At 45.6% G+C, this 20,334-nt stretch overlaps 1 long non-coding RNA gene across 1 annotated transcript; it reads right to left on the bottom strand.

The window, feature by feature from the left end:
- Positions 1 to 1,533: 1,533 nt before the first annotated feature.
- Positions 1,534 to 18,694, bottom strand: LOC102028285. Its single transcript, XR_260048.2, has 3 exons — positions 18,050 to 18,694; positions 2,697 to 2,768; positions 1,534 to 1,571 (listed from the first exon to the last, which is right to left on the bottom strand). It is a non-coding gene; the product is annotated as an uncharacterized LOC102028285 (long non-coding RNA).
- Positions 18,695 to 20,334: the final 1,640 nt, after the last annotated feature.

The following is a 20,334-nucleotide window of genomic DNA, read 5'->3' as shown; positions in this document are numbered from 1 at the left end:
TAGTGCACACTAGGGAAATTGAGGCACATGAGAATGAATGGGCACAGCCAAGGTTACACCCAGAATACACAGCAGAGCTGGGCTTCAGACCTAGGTGAGTTGACTCCTGGTCAGTGCTGTCCAATAGAAACACAATCAGGAGTGTAAATGCTAGGAATAATATTTTAAGTAGGCACATTAAGAATGAAAAGTACAAAGGAGGTGAAATGAAGTGTTAGAGTTTTATTCAACTCAGTATTTCCAAGATCTGATCATTTCAACAGTTCATCAATAAAAAGTAATTAATGTGTTATTTTATTTTTTAATACAAAGAATTCTCTTCTTTGAAATCTGGTGTACTTCATACTTATGGTACATAACTATATTTCCAGTGCTCAAGAAGCCCAAGGGCTGCTGGCTACTCCATTGGACAGCATGGCGCTATGCTGAACAGCACGGGGTAGGCGACACAGCTTTCACTGTAGGTGGCCTGACCACACATGGCCAGAGAGTGGCAGGACTGGGAAGGAAAGCTGGCAACAATGGGGGAAAAGATTTTAAGGTTACATGAAGGAACACATGCCTCCTTTTCGACCTGGTATACTAAATGCAGTGCCTTATATATGAAGGTTCAAGCCTACACACCTTTTGTGTGATCACTTACTGGCACAAGCCTGCACACCTTTTGTGTGATCACTTACTGGCAAAAAAATAAAATACTGTGGTTTGTAGCTTTAAGGGAAGAAAACATGGCGTAACAGAATAACCTTAATGCTGGAGTCTTAGGGACCAGGGGATATTGGCCCCACCTGCACCATATACCAACTGTGTAACTGGAGCAAGTTATTTAATCTTGTTAAGCCTTGGATTCTGCATTTACTGCGATAGTATGGGAATCATACTGATGTCACAGTGCGACCGTGGGGATTAGAACAGATAATGAACATAAAGCTTTCAATCCTGTGCCCAATTCATTGTAAATGCTCCAGTAATGTTGGTGCTCAGCAGCACCAGCATTATCATCGTCATCAGGAGCCCCAAGTTTTGTGGGTTTGTTTAGTCTTTCTGAGACAGGGTCTCACTATACAGTTCAGGCTGGCCTTGAGCTCACTTTGTAGCCCAAGCTGGTCTTGAACTTGCAACAATTCTCCTGCCTCAGATTCATGAGGCAGCACACCTGGCTAGGAGTCCCAAGTTGTACAATTACCAAATTCTAAATGAGTTTAGTGAGCCAGGCCATGAAACACCACCCAAGGCCCTGCCCATGGCATTTCCAGTTCTGGTTCTTTCCATGGTACCCAGTGGAGGCCAAGTCATAATGGGGGGTAAACTGGTGTAATCCCCACAGTGGAGGAGAGGGTGGTGGAGGACTGTGAGGATCCATTCAAGATGCCAGCCCTGGGGAAAAATCATCCAAAAGATGAACTGGAATGGATGCCTGAATATGGATTTTCATCTAGCCAAGAATAGCTACTCAAGTTGCTTGACCAGCTGGATGTGATGATGCATATCTGTGGTCGCAGCACTCTGAGAGGCTGAAGCAGGAGAATCACAAGTTCAAGCTTGGCCTGAGTTACTCAGTGAGACCATGTCTGAAAATGAAATGAAATGTAAGGGAAAAAGAAAAAAATATGCAAAATAGTTAAGGTAGTTATACAGCTAGCTTCTCTCAGTTCATTGAAAAGAAAGGTTTGTGCTGATATTGTTTGGACAAGATACCATGCCTATATCTTGTACTCTGAATAATTACTATGAAGACAACAATATGCAAAGTATTAATTATTGTAACTCTCCTACTAACCTGTTTTAAAACTGTTTTATTGTTATTTTTATTTTTTCTCTTTAAATTAAAAAAGAAATGAAATGAAATAAAGTAAAATAAAATAAAATGAGCTGGGAATATAGCTTAGTGGAGAGGTTCTGGGTTCAACCACCAGTACCACATGCACACACAAAAGACCCTTGACCAATACAACTGGGAGGAGACTTAGAGATCACATAGCGTAGATCAACTCTCCTCATTTTACAAATGTAGAGGCTGAAATTCAGTGAGGAGGGGTAGTTGCCAGGGTCAGATAGCTACTAGTACTTAGGGGAGAGCCAATATTAGAAGCTAGGAATCTCAATTCCTTGTCTAGTGGTCCACACTTAATGAATCTTGCTTGAAACTATCTTGTTCTTACAACAACCCTGCTATATGTCAGAATTATCAAGAAAGCTTTTAAAATCTGCAAATGTTGTATTCTTCCATAGAGGATTGTTATGGACTTGTCACTTTCCATTAACCACTTCAGGGGCTCTCTCTCTCTGTTCCCAAACTCCATTTCACTCCCTTCAAAAGTGGGTTCTCTCATATCTCTTCTCTGAGACTTTCTCAGATAACAGCAACAGAAGCAGCAATGTTAATAATAGCAATAGCGATATTATAAGGGCATCTCGGTACTGAGAACTTTACATCAATCATCTCGTTTAACCTCACAAGAGTTATACCATCTTTTAAAGCTCTATTTATTATACGTGACAGGGCTAGGAAACCCAGATTTAGTGGTAGGGATTTTACCTGAACTCAAATTGTTATAAGTGGTAGAGTTGGAATTTGAAGTTCCCATCATGTCCAACTCCACAGCCCAAACTATTGACCATGATTCTATGTAAAAACATTAATTTGAACTCACCAGGGTTTGCTTCACATATCTTTCTCTCACATATCTACCTACCCCATTTCAACTACATTGAAGGCTTGCCCTCTGTAGTGACAATTTCTTCTTCCTTCGGTCTCTGCTCTTTATCTAAAGAATGAGACAAAAAGTGACTAAGAAATAGGGTTATGTAGCCACACTGGGGATAGCTGGGGAAACCCAATTTTTATCCACTGAACACTTTGAAACACAGAAGATAAATAGAAAGTTTTTATAATAATAGATTTAGGATGGACAATGGAAGTCTAGCTCTGCCCCTACTTTATAGATGGGGAAACTGGGGTCTTTGAATATTATTTGACCTCTTGAAAGTCACACAGACTACAAGATAAGACAAGACTCTGTGAAATAAACATAAAATTATCATTAGCATGTATTATCTTCTAAAATGTACTATAGTTGTTAAACAAAGTACCTTTAGTCCATGTAATGATTGGTTAGGAAATTGAGGCACTGACAGTTAACTCAACCTGGCTCAGACAGCTAGGGAGTAACAGAGCCACACTTGAACCTACACATATCTCAACACCAGATCTCCTGTCTCTTGTCACATAATATTTCTAGAATTCATTGGGAACTGACTGCATGGTAGTATTTGACATGGATTTCAACAACCACCATGGCAGTTCTCTATGGTAAATAGCTTATCCACATTTTTTAAACAAAGGAATTTAGAGAATGTGTTACTTTCCTCAGGCTTGTTTAGCTGTTAATGGTGGGTCTGAAATTCAAACGTAGGTCTGATTGACTTTAGGTCTGAAACTCAGCTACCGGGACACACTGTGGTGCATGTCCTTGACTCTAAGTTGACGAGGCTTAGGGTCACTGATAGATCCCACAAACATACCACACTTACTTAGGTTTCTGATCACAATGCAAGAAGACTTTGCGAAGCCCTTCCTCACAGCCGGCAGCCTTTTCTACCATCACATCCCAGGGTGGACTGTAGCACCACTGAGAGAGATGAATAAACACTTCCTCACATCTCGTGCAAGTCTGACAATAGGTGAAGCAGGATGACACACTTTTCGAGGACAAACTTCTTGGCACAGCAGCCAGCTACAGACAGTTTAGACCCAATTAGGTCTACTTATTAGTTTGTTTTTTGTGATGCTGGGGATGGAACGCAGGGCCTTGTTGCTGATAGTCAGATGGTCGACCTCTAAGCCACATGCCCAGCCTTCCAGGTAGGTCATTGTAACTTAAGTTACAAGCCTATAAACAAGCAGTCAGCAATGTTTGGGAAGCAGTCTTCTCACAGTGCCCTAGGGGCCATTCCCATCAGTGCTGTCTGCACCCCTAGGTCCTTTACCCTGTGGAGCAGTAAACTCTTCTCCTGTATGACCTCACCGACTGTCCCAACAACTCCTTGATGTTCCAAGGACAGAAAAGGCAACTGAGCAGAAGGAAATGGTTCTCAGGGTCAGAGTGGAAAGTTGGCAAGGATGGTTAGATCTGCCCTGAATGAGGTGCACACGTCTCTGAGCGGTGAGCAGCCCTTCTCTTCCATCACTGAAGACTCTCTTTTCACTAGGAAAAATATGCATGCATACATTGAAAGAAGCATTAATAAAGACCAGAGAAAGAAAACAAAGACATTCTATATCTGTTTTTTTTCTTTCTTAAAACTCCTGCCCTTTTTTATCCCATTTATTGTTTTGGAATAGTTTTCTTTTTCTGCATTTTTCCTCTCATGCTCTTTTTTGTCATCTGTTTCTCAATACAGATCATTTGAGCCATCTCTCCTTTTTCTCTCTATCCACTGAACTCCATCTCCCATCTCTTCAGGATCCCTTTGTCTGCTCTGTGTGGGAGCCTCACCACACGTCTCCTCTCTCTCACTGGAGTGGTTTCTTCAAGCTGTGCGAAAGCTCACCCCTTGCTTTGCTCCCCTCTCCCTCTCAGCTGCTCTCCTGAATTGCCGCTACTGCTCTGATTCTGCTTCCCAGCCACAATTGGTGCAGCTGGGATGGTAAAGGAGCAACTGAAAAGGAAATGCTAATCAGACCTTTTACAGAGTGTAGTAAAGCACATGCACGCACATGAGGAAGGACTCTGCAGGACAGTTTCCTTTCTCAGTGCCCCACATAAGGATGGCTGAGCTCCTCCAGCAAACCCCACAGGGCTGGGAAGGAGTCACAGTGTGCTGTCTGCCCTAGGTCTCCTCCCACATGGTACAGTTTCAGACCTAGTCAAACACCAGCAGGGAAAGCGCACAGGGCCTTGAAGGCACATTTGTGTGTGTGTGTGTGTGTGTGTGTGTGTGTGTGTGTGTGTCTGGGAGGTCATCCCTGGAAGAAGAAGAGGTTGTGTAGAAAGCCCCTGAGTGTGGCCTGGGGCTGCAGAGCTCTGCTGTTCAGGGTAGACAAACTTTCCAGAGAGAGCTCAGGCACACCTTCATCCTGGATCACAGTTTTCTTTCTTTCTTTCTTTCTTTCTTTCTTTCTTTCTTTCTTTCTTTCTTTCTTTCTTTCTTTCTTTCTTTCTTTCTTTCTTTTTCTTTCTTTCTTTCTTTCTTTCTTTTTTTCTTTCTTTCTTTCTTTCTTTCTTTCTTTCTTTCTTTCTTCTTTCTTTCTTTCTTTCTTTCTTTCTTTCTTTCTTTCTTTCTTTTTGTTTTTATCTTTTTGAGACAGGGTCTAGCTATGCAGTTCAGGCTGGCCTTCAACTCACTTTGTAGACAAGACTGGTCTTGAACTCAAAGCAATCCTCCTGCATCAGCCTTTCAAGTGCTAGGATTAGAGGTGTGCACCACCACACCCAGCTTCTGGACCACATTTTCTGTAGGGTTGGTTATTGTATTTTCTACCACAGGGACAAAAAGAGCAAGCCATGACTGATGCTCAATAGTCCTCTGTGGCCTCAGATCAAAGGTATTTTATTGGATTTCCTTCAAGGATCTTATCCAAGCCTAGCTGAGGAACCTATCAGGGGAGGGAGTAAGGCCAGCAGAAGACTCATGGAAAACTAAACAAGAAAAGTGGGCAATGGGCTGTGGTGATGCACACCTGTAATCCCAGCACTCTGGGAGGCTATGGCAAGAGCATCACAAGTTTGAAGCTAACCTGGGCAACTTAGTGAGCCCATCTGAACATAAAAATGAAAAGGGCTAAGGGCGTGCCCATGGTAAAGTGTCCCTAGACTTGATCTCCTGTAGTACAAAAACATACATATATTGTACGTATATAGTATATATTGTATATATTTGTATATAATATATACGTACATATATTTATTATGCCAGACAATTTGGCACATACCTACAATCCCAGCACTCAGGAGCCTGAGGCAGGGGGATTAGGAGTTTGACACCAGCCTGGGCTGTACTGGGAGACTCTGTTTCAAAAACACAACAAAAAAGAGGAAACCTAAGAAAGCTGGCTAGACAGGAAAGAACCCTGGAGCCGCAGTCAGGATGATAGCTTTCTCCTAAGACGGGAAACGCATCATTTACCCTCTAGCAAGTAGCATCCTCTACAGTGGAAAAGGTTTTCAACTGATTAACAGCAAAGTGAGTTTGCAGCTCTAAGTTGTTGAACAGTAGAAATCAAATCCTTTCCTCTTTGTTTATTTTGTTATTGAGTAATACAAAATGATCATAAAGTGGAATTTATTTTGGCCACTCTCTTCACCAATCCCCCCGACCAAATTGTCTTTGTAATCTGAGCTACTCATGAGGCTGAGGCAGGCAGATCACAAGTTCAAGTTCAGTCTGGGCAATTTAGCCAGGCTATGTCTCAAAATAAAAGTGTGAAATGAAGGCCTGGGGTGTATCTCAGTGGTAGAGGTCTTGCCCAGTGTATATAAGGTCCTCAGCATAAATATAAATAAATAAATAAATAACTCATTCACTCAACATCAAAATAAGTCCTCATCACTGTCCACACAGTCCTGCACAGGGCTCTTTAAGGCTGAGTGTTTGTGCAAGGCCCAGGCGAATTCACAGGAGGCTGCTCTCTCTACCTCTGGCCAGGCCAGGGGTGGGGGTGGGGCAGGGCAGGGGGAGAGGAGATGGGGATTTTCTAATGATCTTCCTTGGTGAATAGGCACAAGTTGTTAGCCTGATCTGCGAAGACCTCTTTCCCTGAGTGCCAATTCCACCCCCTCCTTTTTGTAATGGGTTTAGTTCCCACAGCTAATGCACTGCGTAATGAGGCCCGAGGGAAGTGGAATGCTCCGGAGTAATGATAGCAAGCCCCCTGGCCTGACAAAGGACAGAGAGAGCCCGGCTGGATGGGCTCAATGACGGGGCCCAGGCTCCTTTCAGCCCCGCTGAGTTGAAGCCTCCTGCCAGGGCCCGTGCTAAGCACAGCACTGCAGTCCAGGTCCTGGCATGAAACCTGAAGGAGTCCAGGGCAAGACAAACCCCTCCAGGCCAAGTTTGTTTCTTTTTCTAATCCCTGATCCAACCTCCCCCCACACACACCCCCGTTCCTTCTGGTTATCCAGCCGTCGGTGCACAGGCCTCTGACTTTCAGGATGGGGTACGCTTTCCTGGACAGCCCATTCCCACAATGTCAAAAAGCAGCCCCCCACACACTCTGCATGGACTGGACCTTGGACTGGGCCAGAAGTGCACCTGTGTGGATAGGCATACATCTGGTGGACAAACAGCCACTTTGGAAAGTGATCCTCGGCCTTTTGGTCATTTCTGAGTGCTGTACCTCACATCCCACAGAGCTTCATACAGGTACTGGTAGAATGTCACCTAGCTCACCCTACACAGTGTCACCATCATGTGTGCATCCTCCATTTTTTGACCTGTGTTCTTTGTCCTCCTGTCACTCTCTGCCATCCTGAGTTATAACGCCCAGCAAAGCCTGGAAACTCCACTCCATGTACTAAGTTTAAATGATTGGAATGTTGGAGAAATGGGGTTCCAAAGTCAGAGAAAGATTAGTAAACACTAAGATATCAGAATCAAAATGAAAAATATTAGTCTTTGGACAAATCCAACATTCAGTTGTCCATAGAGAACGAGAGCAGAACTTAACAGTCACAAAAGCTCAGCAAGAGGCAATGCGAGGAGTCAGGAGGAAGCTGGTATGAGAGTCCTCAGGATGATGAGGACACCACTAATGTGCACTTTACACTTAAGAAATTCACCTTCTTCCCCTCATGACAGAGCCTTGGGCAATGCAGGAATGTCACCTGCCACGCTCAAGTGAGTGGCCTGGCTCCTGCCGGACACATTACAAATTAGCAAAAGGAGTAAATGTCAGAAACCATGACCCAGCCTGCAATTCTTACCTTACCGTAGGTCTGCAGGAATTCAGCAGACATGGCTGCAAAGAGGGACCAGACAAGTTTAGAAAGCCAGAAAACCAGAGAGATGAAAAGGGACTCATTTGTTGCTTCCACAAACCTATCACCTATAGGGCAGCTCTGGAAGCTTGAATGAGATGAAATGTCAAACAAAAGACAGGACTTTTATGAGGTAGACAGTGGATTTGTGCTGATTGGATAGCAAACCCTCTTCAGGGCCTATGGTGTCTTGGTTCTATGCTGAGTACTTATTTCCCAAAGGAGATTTATGAATGAGACATAGTCACTGCCTCATGGGTCTACTTATAGACAGCACTGTTGGGAAATACAAATATCCTTAAAGGTAATCAGAAAATGTATATCTGAGGATCTCAAGTGAGTTAGTGAGGAAGAGTGGGAGTGGAGGATAGTTCCTGAGCCTGCAGCTAACCCTGGTGTCACAACTGGGCACCTGGAGATGACAGAGTCCTGGACTGATCCAAAGTCATGTGGCTTGGGTCCAACTCAGGTGCCATCTCTTGCACCTCCTTGTGCCAGACCACTAGTTGTCTTTAAGGTCTCTTCCAGTTTTTGGTGCCCTCAGTCTACGTCTTCATTGTTCACTTTGTCCTGAGAAGGAGGTCTCGGGCCTGGTGTGAAGCTTTCTAAGAAAGAACCTCTTCACATCCAGTTTTCATTTTTCTGCATTCAGGAGGAAATGGAACCCATCCTCTCCAGCAAACATCACATTCCAGACACAGGATCTCCCACTCCACCTGAGTGCTCCTTACAGCCACCTCCCTCCCCACCTCAAGTTGTCACATAGCCATCTCGTCTTCCACTCAGGTCTCTACACAAGGGCCCCTCCTCTTAGAGCCATTTCTCTTATCGAAAACAGCTGTCCTTCCAATCTCTCTGTTCCTTTGCTCTGTATTTTTTGCGTCTTATCACTATCCACAATATCTATTTCCTTGTTTGTTTATTGCCTCCACTAGAAGGTAATTTCCACTGAAGGAAATAATCTTGTTTTTATTGATCCTTATATTTCCACTTCCTAAGAAAGTGGCCCTCACATGGCAGACCCTTCACTGTGCTTTGTCCAATGAATGAATAAAGACCTCAGGCAGTACCCACCCTTCAGATCATTTGCTGTGAAAACCAAACGCAGCCAAAGGGCAGGTTCCAGAAGGTCTTTTCCTTTTATCTTCCCTCTTTTCATGCACTGTCTCTAGAGATATAGGGTTAACACTTTAATATGATGGTTGCTATTACAACCACCATTATTATTTATTTATTAGTATAACAGTTCATATTTTTACAATTATTCATAAGGATAATATGATCTTAGCAATTAGCCGATTGCCTATAATGTAATATAAGTGAGTCTGGCACACAGCAATCACCTGCTTAATATTTATTCATTCACTCTCATAACACTATAGTCTCTGTGAGCCAAGTTCATGCTAATCATGACGGAAGGGATACGACTAACCATCAGCACTGGCTACGCACTGTGCCAACTTTAGGGCTGGAAGCTCTCTTGTTTTCAGGAGCCCCACAAGATAGATATTCTTTTTGTGTGTGTGTGGTCCTGGGGTTTGAATCCAGGAACCTTGCATGGAGCTACATTCCCAGTCTTATTTTTTAAGAAGTGTTAAGACAGGGTCTCACTAAGTCACTAAGTTGTCCAGGCTGACTGCAGACTTCTGATATTCCTGCCTCAGCCTCCCAGGGTGCTAGGATTACAGATCTGTGACTGGGTCAAGGTAGGTATTCTTGACCTCCAGGGTCACAGCCAGTAACTTGAGCCTGATGCTGACTTGAGTCTCTTTGACTTCAGTCACTACATTTTCTTCCCAGACCACATTTGCTGCACTGGAACAAGTATAACCTCAATCACTCCTAGGTCAAGCGCTGGCTCACTCACTTGTGACATGACCAACCAGCCTGAGAGAACTGCAAAGTACTTTGTAGATCTGTGTTACAATTCTCCTCCTCCTTCACATGAGCGATTTATCCCCAGGTTCACATGGTGAACTATGCCACCTGCCGTTACTTCTACAAGTTCAAATTTCTTTAAAAATGTACAGATAACAATACCCTGACTCCTCCGTCTATGCCCCTTGCCACTGGCAGTACACTTCTTTTCTGAGCAGGACACAGGTCAGCCCTGTCTTCTGACAAGAAGGCTCCCCAGGCCTGCTCCTCTGACATGCACCCCCTCGTCAGAAACCAGTGACGCTGTTTGGTGCTTGGTCCTGTCATGTTCTTCCTGGTTTCGCCCAGAGCTGCTGCCAGGGCCAGAGCTGCTGCCAAGACGTCCCACCTTGCCTGGCTGGCAAACATAATGCTTTTATGTTGGGGCTTGGTTATCGAGATGGAATGGGACACTATTCCGCTGACACCATGGGACAGCATTCCACTGACATCCGTCAGTCAGGGCCAGGAAGCTGGGCAGCTTCTTTATCAGTTATCTGAGAAAGGACTCAACCAATCTCCTGAATGCACCAGAAATCCCTAGTAATGCTTCCACTGGGTTTGGAGAAGAGGTTCTGGTATTCTAAGTTGCAAGCACTGAATCACTTTGGGGACGCACTGGTTAGAACAGAGGGGGTTTACAATCCACTTAAAATATTTGTGTAAGGAACACAGGGATCCGCCACCTGTTTCCCCTTCCACTGAGGGTTATGACAGCTGAGGAATCTTAACCCTTCACCAGAGCCTTGGCTCTGTGCCCAAACTTTCTAGTCTTTTCTTCCCATTGAGAGAAACATTTTCATAGAAAAGTATAAATCCTGCCTTGTCATGAGAAAAAGAGTTCTCCAATTCCGGTCAGGGTGAGGAGCATTTTTTGACGGGTCTGGACAGCTCAGTCCAATCTCTGGCATATCACACAAGGTGGAGCTGTGCTGACTGTGCTGGACCCCTCCAGGGCAAGACTGGGGTGGGAGGTGGTGTGGTACACAGTGGGCCTTCCTCAGGACACTGCTTCACACTCCTCAAGTGCCAGTTCTTCTCTCAGAAAGAGGTTGGATGGGATGAATCTACCCACTTGTACATGCATGCACTTTGGTCCCCACCCCACTTCCCTTGCTTTAAAGACCAGATCCTGCTGGGTACTCTATAGAGACACTACAGGCAAGGGTTCCCTCTCCTAGGAAGCTGATGGGAAGGATCACTCCAGAAGTAGTAAACTATAAAGCTAGAGGTGCCCTTCAAGGCTATCCGGTCCAAAGGTCCTCACTGTATAAACATGGAAACTGGGGCCACAAGGCTACATGGTGGTAGGCAAGGACTACAGCACATCTTCTAGCATCCAGTCTCATGTGCCTTTCATTATGTCACCAGAATATGTCATTAGAATGAGATGTCACGCACAACACGTTCAACACAGTGCAGGTTGCTTGCCCAAAGCCTAGGTGAGAAGGAGGGACTGACTATAGTAATGCAGACAGCACTACTGAGAAAGAACACTGCAGCATCTGCACACATTGAGCCAAGGCAGAAACTACACAAACCATGCCCTCCCTTCCCAGGGAGGTTCTCGGTGGTGGGACAAAGAGATGAAGAGTTCTGTGAATCATGACAGAAACTGGAAGCTGGGTGAGTGTGGTTTGCCGGGGGTGGGGGTTTCTGAGAGAAACTGGATTGGACAACAGTCTTAGCATACACTCCAAGATCAGGCATTCACTCTAAAGGATGTATGTGAAAAGCACATAAAACAAAGCCGGGTATGGTGGCGCACTCCTGTAATCCCAGCACTCAGGAGGCTGAGGCAGGAGGATCGTTGCAAGTTTGAGACCAGCCTGGGCTACAAAGTGAGCTCAAGGCCAGACTGAACTGCAGAGCAAGACACTGTCTCACAAGAAAAAAAAAAATACATAAAACATTGGGCAAGAAGCCTTGGGTGACCTAGGATGACTGCCAGCCATGCGAGGAATATCCTGAGGTGAGTTCATTTATCCTTGAAATAAGGCTGACCCCATTCATACCTGTAAGCCTTCAAAAACACTCATCTATACTTCCTTACAATCTGGAGAGAACTCTGCTCCCTTCCAGGTGATACTTTCCAATGCTGCCCAAATTCTCAGAGTTAGGAGTTTAACCTCATCTTCCTCCATATAGCTGCTTCCATTTTGCTGGGAAGTCCTGGAAGCAGAAATGCAGCTACTTCATGTGGCTCCTAGAAAAGCCCTCTGCTGAGCTGGACCACCCTACTCCTATTCATCTTACAGATTATGAAACACTGAGGCCTGGGGTGTAGCTCAGTGGTAGAGCACTTACCTATCATGTGCAAGGCCCTGGGTTCAATCCCGAGAACCATAAGGAAAAAGAATCTTTTTAGAGTCCTGTAGCTTTCCGAATTTCATGGTCCTCCCTACAGCCCTCCTGCTACCTTCACATTCTAACGAGCCCAGAAGCTTGTACTCTACTCTTGCGACACACTTGGGTCCATGGCTTTTTCAATGGTCTCCTGGTGAGTGCAGTGAATTGGCCAACCTATCCACTCCTTTTGAGATTAAGCCACTACTGTAATCAAGTCACCCACTCATTTCATAGAATGTCTGTTTCTCCGGGGTCCCCTGTACTATGTAGGGGTTATACTACTGCTATATTACACTGGAAGCCAGACTGATTGTGTCCATAAAATTTTAGCCGAAATTTCTGCTCCTATCCTTCTGTTATCTTAGCTGCATCCCCTGTGTTTGGTTCACTGACACCCACTGAAGCACCAGTGAGCTTCTCCCTCTAGATCTATGGTCAACTCTCAAAGACCACCATGTAGAATCACTAGGTTTTGGGTTTTTATTTGCTGGTGGTTGTTGTGTGGCATGACCTTGCAGAGAACAGGTCATTCTGTACCAACTATGATGAGGAAAGCTGACTTTTATACAATGAAAAGCTCCATCTAGAAACCTAGAGTAGCCCAGCTCTGCACAGTGCTAACCCCAGAGGCCAGGTGATGTGTGGAAGCTCACTTGGTCTTCCAAGACAGCTTGGTTTTGGAGCTGCCCCCACCCCTGCTCAGCAGGACACTGCAAAGCTTGCTGATGGACAAGCATCATCAGCTAATCCATCTGCAGGCTCTAAACACCCACCAGAGATTTGAATTCCACACCACTGAAGCAGCAGCAGAGGCAGCAGCTGTCGGTCCACACCTGCCATGGGGAAATTGGCTTGATTTCCTAGGGGTTCCTCTGAGGCTGAAGATGGCAGGGAGCAGGGATTCCAAGAGGATCAGGGTGTGACAGCTGGGGTGGCAGGAGAAGGTGCAGAGAGGAGCTCTAGGGGAAAAGAACAAGAAAGCATCTGTAGAAGGTAAGCCATCATCAAGGCAGAAAGGAAGGAAGAGGACCACTGGGAACCAGGTAACGCCAAGCTATGCCAGAGATCACTAAGGGGAGTTCTGACAGGAAGTCTCAGCATGCCTTTCTCAAAGACACCTTCCTGCTGCAATTTTGGCCACCAGAGGGCTCCTGTATTCCAAAAATATTATGGAAAAGTGACAAATGTCTCCAATATTTTCCACTGTAAGCCTACACATATGAAATTAGCAATTTTTATTTATGTGCACCAGTAATTGTCCCTGAGACGTGCCAGTGCAGTCTGATTTGGATACAGTGTCCCTGATCATGGAAACAAACCATCATCCTCTGTGCTGTTTCATCCAGATGCCCGATCTTGTTACCAGACAGCTACAGTCGGGTGGGGGAGAAGGAGAGGGAGCAAAAGGGCTCTAACAAAGAAGACTAAAGACTGCAGAGACAGGTACCATCTCCGCTCAAGATTCACATTTAGTTAAGGATGACAAGGCCTGTATCTTGGTTTCTGGTACTGCCCCTACGTTGGTAACAGCCAAAGAAAAAACAATGCATATGTGCAGGCCAGGTTAATGTGTTAGTTCTGTCATGTCTCTCTGTAACCTTCACCCAAATCCTTATCTGCATGAGTTTTCATTTTCTCCTCTATAAAATGTAAAGTATTCTTAGCTCACTGGTTTGGCACACGGTAAAGTCTCATTGTTCATTCATTCACTGAAATGTGGCATTCCAGTGAGACTGATATTACAAGAGTGCCAACACAGTTGCCAAACTGGCACTGAGGAAAAGAAGACTAAGAATGACATTATAACTATCTCCAAATATTTGAGGAACTATTATATGGAAGAGAGATTACAACTTTTCTCTACTAGTTCAAGAAGTAGATATGGGCACCCAGGAATTAATCACTGGGGAATCAGATCAAGCTTGATAATTATATGAACTGCTTAAGAAATAGAACTTTCCAAAAGTGGGGTGAGGAGATACAAGTTAGCTCCCAACACCTCGAGGTATTCAAGGAGATGTTGGCTAAAGAATGTTAAGAGATGCTCTAAAACAGTTTCCTTCATCAGAGGAGAGGCTGGGCTCAATGACCCACAAGAGCCTTACTGACTCAGAGAACCTTAGGGTTCCTTCTTCTAAGCAAAAGTAAAGTAAGAGAGAATTGTTTTGTCTAGTAGGGGTTCACCTTGATCAAAAGGATGATCCATCAGCCTGACAGCTGCGGATGTGTACACTTCTTCCACATCCCACATCATACCTTCCCCAAAGCCAGCTTGATCTTGTCCCTGGCCAGAGAGTGGCTGATCTTGTTCTGGAGAGTGGTGTTAGTCATAGCAAAGGTGGCCTTTGATCCTTCTTCAAAATTTGTGGAATGACTGATTGGCTTTTTTGACACTAGAATGGATGTCCAAAGACAGGGAAGGATGAAAGGCAATGCTATAAATAAGGAACAAAGAAATAATGGACAAAATGGTATGGGATGGACAAAATGAAGACTATGACTGGCTCTTTAAATATGGAGCTGCTGGGCACTGTCTTTCTTTCTTCCAGTCTTCTATTGAGAATAGCCCTTTCCCTCACAGCCAGGGACATCTGTCAAGAGGCAATCGCCTGACCCAATGTCATTTGGAACTTCTTCTCCTATAAGTCCCAGTGCAAACCTAAATTTCATTTAGATCTTCTTTCTAAAGAAGTACATAGCTCTTCATGATTTTTTGTAAAACTGAACGGAAAGACAAAAGGAAGGTGCTCTGAGTGCTCATGCAAAGCAGCTGCTGAAGGAAATCAGGGGAAATGATATATCTCTGAGGTCAAAGCGTATGATTAAAATGTAAAGAAATGGTTTTGAAATGAATTATTAACTAGATAAGCAACTATGGGCAATAGCCAAGCCTCATTCTCTTTATCCATAAAAGAAAAATAATAATCTCTTTTGGACTTTTCTGCATCTATAAAGTGCCTAGTACAGGGCTTGGCATATAATGGTATTCACATCATGGTAAATATTTCTTTCCATTATGGGTTATGAATCAGCCAGGACTAAAAGAACTGGAAAAACCCCAGCTTAGATAGGAAGGATATGCACATTTATGGTGTCCAAAGAGCGGTGTGGGTATGTTTGCCCTAAGGCATAACCCAGAGGCCGTGCATCTGGTTATGTAAACTGAACTGGGCTCTGTACCATATGCATGGGGTTGGGTGTGGGCAACAGGAGGACAGGAGTGTGTACAGTATAGAATCAAATGTGTACAGCGCCTGGCACCTTAAGAACAAAGCAGACTGGATCATGCTCTATTACAGCCAAGGAGCGAAATCCTCTATTTGACTGGACTCAGGGAAATAAATGGGCCTCTGCAGAATTTTGTTTGTTTGTTTGTTTTTCTCCGGTACCAGGAACTGAACTCATGACCTTGCGCTTGCCAGGCAGGCGCTTTTGCCGCTGAGCTAAATCCCCAGCCCCGCCTCTGCAGAATTTTAAGCTGTCTGGAAAGAAGTAAATGTAGGTTCATAGAGATGGGTTTAAAGTAGGTTTCTCCAAGGCCAACATTAGAGATGTGCTATGATTGCAGCAGAAAGGGACCATGTTATCCCCAAGAGGCTGCCCTATACTCAGTCTATTAAGACTCGGGCATTACCAACCATGGGAAGTTATGAAATAGCTGTCTTCAGGGCTTTAAATATAGGGGTATTACTCATGCATGAGGGATGGCACCTCCCATCTTCACCAAGCCCACGGCTAGATACCAGTCACTGGCTGCACTAATCCAAAATGCTGTAATAATTGCATAATATTTCATTGGAAGAATGGAAAACTACTATGATACTTAACTCACAAGGTCATGGTTTGTGTGGGTCTAGGACAGAGTGGAAAGAACGAAGCTCCAATTATTGGTCCAGAGTCTGCACACTGTTAGGCCAATGAAGCAGGAGACTTCAATAGTCTCCTCCATTCCTCTGTAGAGAAAACACAATCACCTTTCCTCTGTGCAGGAGATCTTGGAAAAGATCAGTAGGCTGATCTCTCAAAAGTTAAGCAATTTCCCTTGAAGAACTTCAAGTGGAAGGGAATGCACCTATCCCATTTGCAGAAACTTCCTGTGCCCTCCTCAGCCCAACCTCCACCACCCAGCCTGAAGATTCTGCAGACCCAGTGGATTTCAGACTTCTTTGACCACGACACATAGAAACAAGTACACTTTATACCACAAGCCAGAAGAGGACATAAACACACACATACACACACACACACACTTCATGAAACAGTGCTGCATGCAGGTATGTTGACATTATTTATTCCACTCTATATTTATCTATTTCATTTCATTTTTATATATCAATCATGACCTGAATTTCATCGTATCACCTGCAGCTGGAAAAACAATGTTCTTCATTACTGATCTCTTCCACCTATTCAAGGGCTTGTGTTTGCTGTTTTCTACAAAATAAAGCCCAAAGTCCTCAACATGACAGATAAGAGCATTTATAACCCTGCTTCCAGCTTCCATTCTGCCTTCCTCACACCTGGTGACCAACCGTTCCTAGGAGCCCCAACCCTGCCATTCTCATGTTTCTCTGCCTCACCCACCACCTTCCCTCAAGCTACACACTCTTCTCACTGCAACAAACACATCTCCCTGCTTGGGAAGTATCCTGGATACTACTTCCTCTGAGAGGCAAATTCTCCATGAGGTTCCCAGTCTTTAGGAATTCTCCTTTTTACATAATGTATTATGACATGCCTGAGCCTTCTTGTGGCTTTGACATCTTTCAGTTTCAAAATTGATAGAAGTATCTTTTTTTTTTTAATCCTTTTTCTAGCTCACACATGTATCCCCAGCACCCAGGAGACTGAGGCAGGAGGATTCCAAGTTAGAGCCCAGCCTGGACAATTTAAAAAGACCCTGTCTCAAAAAGCCTTTTATGACTGGCTTCTGCCCTCTTCTTTGTCTACCTTCAACCTCCTCCTCCTGCACTATCTCTGTAATGTTGAGAGCTCCCAAAAGATTGAGAAGATCTGAGTAGCAGAAAGGCGGATGGTCAAAATTGGTTGTGGGAAAACCAATCTGGTTGTAGTTTCTCTTTCCCCAGACTTGCAGTCCTGTATCCAGAAGCTCTAAGTTTGGCAAAGGCAAAATACAATCCTCTGAGTCACAAGGGGTTGGAAAAGCAGACTGAGGTGGAGAAACCAAGGCAGGCAGTGCCCAGCAAGGGGTGCAAAACCAGGGAGGTAGTCGGCTGAGGCGCTGAATGAATAATCCTGATTCACAAGCCACAATGAAACCCTGTCCCCGAACAAATGCGCTGCAGTCTCACAGGGCCGGCTGTAGATGGCCTGATTTACAACCAGTCACAGAGCTTAACGAACTCCAGGGCCACCTTTATCTATATAAAAACAACAACAAAAAGACCCCCAGCGCTCTGCAGTTTTCAGAGCAATTACTCACACATTACTCCATTTAATCATGGAGTGTCAGAGCCGGAGGGGAGTTGAAGAGGTCAATTAGTTTTTTCTCTCCTCCTGCAGCAGATGACAAGGAGCCAGAGCAGGCAAGTGACTTGCACAAGGTCACACCGAGTCATTGGCAGCCTGCGCTGCTTTTTTCTTTTCGTTTTAAACCAAATCGTGCTGTTCATACACAAACATAGGCAGTGTTCCTGTGTCCCTGACTCCTGCCTGTGAAGATGCCTCTCGGGTCAGCTCTTCAACTTGTTGCCTCAGGGGCTGATCTGGCCGGCTCAGTGTAGCGTCCCTATGACTAGGCCTGCTTAAGCTGTGAACTCACCAGGGGCAGGGGAGTAACTCACCTTCTGCAGATGTCCATTTAAAAACTGCACACACTCCCCTCCAGTCCTTGCTTATTTCCTTAGGCCTCTCAGCCCTTTTGGTCATTGCCCCCCTCCCTACCCTGGGTGCGATCAGCTGGGTATCCTGGGAAGGAAGGAAGCATCTGCACAGCGGGGCTGCCGGCCAGCTCAGGGCCAGGTTACCCCAAGCCCTCTGACCCGGGAGAGGCCACCTGATGTCCCGGCACTCTGCTAGACCAACTCCCTCCTCTCACAGGTGAGGAAACTGAGGTGGGGTGGGGGCGGTCCAGCTAGGACAGCACTTCGAGTGCCCACCCACAATGTCTGCCTTTTACGCTGCCACCGAGGAAACGCAGCTTAGAAAGGTGGCAAGATGACCTGCGAAGCACAAGGCCACTAAACGCCCGCTAGCAGCCGGAGCGCGGGCCCAGGCCTGCGGGAGCGGGTGCTGCCCTCGGCACGAGGGTGCCCGGCCAGAGCCCGATCCGGAGGACAGCCGCGTCCCGACACCCAGGCCAGCCCGGGGCGCCAGGGAGCGGGCCGAGCCTCTTCGGAGGGCCGGGGACAGGTTCCGAGTGCCTCTCCCTATTCAGTAGGATTATCCCTTCTGAATTGTTAAAAAAAAAAAAAAAAAAAAAAAAAAAGGCTCGCCTCGAGCTGCCTGACAACCCCGCAGGAATTTTCCCAGGCACCGCCGAGCTGACTCACAGCGCCCCGCCCTCCGGCCCCGCCCCCAGCCCAAGCGCGCGCCCGCGGGCGCCCATTGGAGCGCGCGCAGCCAATCGCCGCGCCCGCCGCCGGGTTGCTAGGGGTTGGCTATGCGAGTGGGCAGGTGAGGCTCCTAGAGACCCAGTGAGGGGGCGGGGTAGCCGGCAAGAGCTCCGGGTCTGCACCTCTGGGCTGCCACTCTGGACTTAGGGGTCTGGCGTGAGACTCTGCACCCTCCACGTGCTAGGTTCTCCAAATCCCAGACACTGCAGTAGTTCCAGTTTACTCCACCAGCACCCCATACCGTTGTAGAGGGACAAGGGGCACGGATTCCTCCCTCCACAGGGCGGTTATCCTGGTGGTATCCAAATTCTGTGCGATCCTGGTCAACACACTCATACTTCCTTTGTGTTATTGTTTCTCTTCTCTAGTCTTTGGAGGAATTCTTTCGATGGTGCGGTGGACCTGCCATGCAAGCGCTCTCTCAGCCCTCCTCTCACTTTCAGTGCCAGCTGTGGGCCTGATTATCTTAGAATCCTTAGTTTTAGATTGTACTTCTTATCCTGGAGAAGATTCCAGTTTTCAGCCTGAGTGTTCCTAACGTCCGTGTCATCGTGTTGCTCCCTCTTTGAGCGACCGTCCCTCTTCCCATCCAACCTGATTTCTGTTTCCTGGAATGTTTGAAGTTCCTGCTCTTTCCCCAGCCCACCCACTACCACCACCACCTGTGCCTCCTCTTTGGGGAACTCTTACCTCACCCTTGGTTAGCCCTTGGTTAATCCGTAGGTCCCACTGCTGTGTCTCCAGCACACAGGTAACCCAAACTGTAACCCTGTAAGTGTATTTGCTCCATGTCTCTCCCACTGCCTGGAACAGAGGCTACTTTTGTTTTGTACCGTATCCTCAGTGCCTGACATCAAAAGTTAGGTTGAATTTATTTAAAAAATCATTCTCAGACAAGTCAGAAATTACTGTACCTGTTTAGTAGACCAGGCTGTGGAAGCTCAGACAGATTAGGCAACTTACCTATGTTCTAATAGCCAAAAGGTGTTAGAACCTGTCTCTAGTCTTCTGCCTGTTAGGAAATTGTATCATAAATAATAAGCCTCCCAAGAGATCACAAATAAATTCTAGAACAAATGCCTGTAGCGCTTTGGGTGCTCTGGTTTTGCCCCTGGCCTCCAGGACTCTTTCCACATCTGTAAAATCTCCATTCATTTATTCATTCAGCAAATATACGTGGAGAACCTAATATGTGCCAGGTAGCACAAGGGTAACCAGGAGATGTCCCTTCTCCAGCATCCACTGGAGAACAAGAACCTAAAGAATGCAAGCTATACAGCCTGCCCACCACAGGGCAGTGTACCATGTGTCCGTTTCATAAGAAAGTGTTATGCTAACATTTTATCTTGGTGTCTGTTCAGATACATCATAAGCTTAATCTATATTTGTTAGACTAAAAGATGTATTCCCCAGCCTGGCCCCCAAAAATCTATATGTGTATATTTTAAAAAGATGTATGTTGTTGTTTTTGGGGATTAGCAATGAGGAGTGGGAGCCAGCCATGGTTATTTGTA

This window comes from Chinchilla lanigera, unplaced genomic scaffold (genome assembly GCF_000276665.1).
Source record: "Chinchilla lanigera isolate Chin_1 unplaced genomic scaffold, ChiLan1.0 scaffold00012, whole genome shotgun sequence".
Lineage (NCBI taxonomy): Eukaryota > Metazoa > Chordata > Mammalia > Rodentia > Chinchillidae > Chinchilla > Chinchilla lanigera.
This window is presented reverse-complemented; position numbering and strand designations above follow the sequence as displayed.